The sequence below is a fragment of the Balearica regulorum genome, chromosome 5 (genome assembly GCF_011004875.1).
Source record: "Balearica regulorum gibbericeps isolate bBalReg1 chromosome 5, bBalReg1.pri, whole genome shotgun sequence".
Taxonomy (NCBI): domain Eukaryota; kingdom Metazoa; phylum Chordata; class Aves; order Gruiformes; family Gruidae; genus Balearica; species Balearica regulorum.
This window is the reverse complement of record NC_046188.1, coordinates 57342132-57343867: the sequence shown is the minus strand read 5'-3', so window position 1 is coordinate 57343867 and position 1736 is coordinate 57342132.

The following is a 1736-nucleotide window of genomic DNA, read 5'->3' as shown; positions in this document are numbered from 1 at the left end:
CAGCCTGTCCTCATAGGAGAGGTGCTCCAGCCCTCTGATCAGCTTCGTGGCCCTCCTCTGGACTCGCTCCAACATCCTGGCATGTAGTCCAAGTTAGCAGAACTATTTCTAGTACATACTGGCAAACTAACAAAAAAAAAGCATTAGTATGATTCTCTAGGTCTTTCTCTCACAATATATTCTGGATACATATACAGAATATATCACAATAAATTCAAACAATTTACTTTCAGAGAAGCAGTAATGTTTCCTGAACTTTCATGAAATCTCACTTTGTATAGTTAATTTCTGAAAGCATAAATTAACGAACCTTCCTCCATTTATTAGTTTTACAGTAGGCTTATGTTCACCAGTATCACTGAAACTGGTGGAAGTTCAGATAATTAAGGGCTAAAGAGTAGATTTTCTTTAGCATTCTTCCAGTGTCAATATGACATGCTTGTAGCATTCCCTTTTCAGTTTCTGAGGATGCTGGCATGGCCAAGGTTATTCAAAAACTTAAGTTTAAGGAGAGAGTTTTAGAAAGGAGGACTTAAGATACTACGGTGGTACTGACTGCAGCTCTTGCATCAGTGTTAAGAAGGGAATCTCCTGTTGGATAGCAAGATGCGTAGCCCTGGGCCTGGACTTAGGTCTAGGAGTAGGTACAGGAATAGACTGTGCCTAAGAAATAGGCTGAAAGCACCCATTCTCATGGTACAGAAATGGCATGAAAGAGCAAAGCCACGCAACCACATCCAGAGTTTCTGGTTTATGGCAAGTATACAAAACCAGAGCCAAGGTGGAGAAAATAGAGGTAGGAGAAATATACAGCAGCTCATAATCTTCCTACTGGTATTACACTGTAGTTGGTTGTGGAGACCTTTGAATGGGATATAGTAAACTACTACAATGGTGAGTTGACTATATTCTCCTCCAATTAGCAGAATTTCTGTGATTATACTCAGAAAAGACAAGTAATTATTGCTCAAGGAGACATTAAAATAATTAAGCAAAGAATATAAAATCAAGTCTTGATCCTAAAATTCCTATACCTTAGGAAAGACTGCTGAATCTATTCTGCATTCACAAATACTGAACAAGACTGGAAAACAGGACAAAGAACATTGCAATAATCTCACAGGAAAGGAAAAAAGCTGAAGTGGATTTTTTTCTGGACAAGCTAGAAAAAAGCATGATTCAAAACTGTACAGGCATTGAGAGCAGCAAAGGCAAGCTGAATATACATTTTTTAGCTATGTTTACAGCAAGAAGTCCTTCACTGCCTTTGGGAACAGCAGTGGACTTACAGAGAAAAGCTACGTGAAAGTTTCTTCTTGTGGTTGTGATACACCCGTATGTGGAAATAGTGCTTACAGTTCTAAACTATCATCATAAATTAAAAGAGCTAACTCTGCAAAAGACAAAAATGAGACTATAAATACTGGAGGGAATGAAACTTAGGAAAATGGTGAAACCAAGAGCACAATAAATGGCATTAATATACAGAAACCTAGAGGTTACAACTTAAATTTCAAGAAATCTTTCCATCAATATCTGGACACATTGTTTTCATCCAAAACATTAGGAAATTTAAAGCCACATAGGAAAAAATTCTGCAAATGGGAAAAATCTTACCTTGACACATTACTTAATGTCTTTTTTCATCCTGAAATTCTACAACTGGAAAAAAATACACTGGTTAATATATCAACCTTTAATCCCAAAACAATAAATAGCCGCCAGCTATGCTAGAT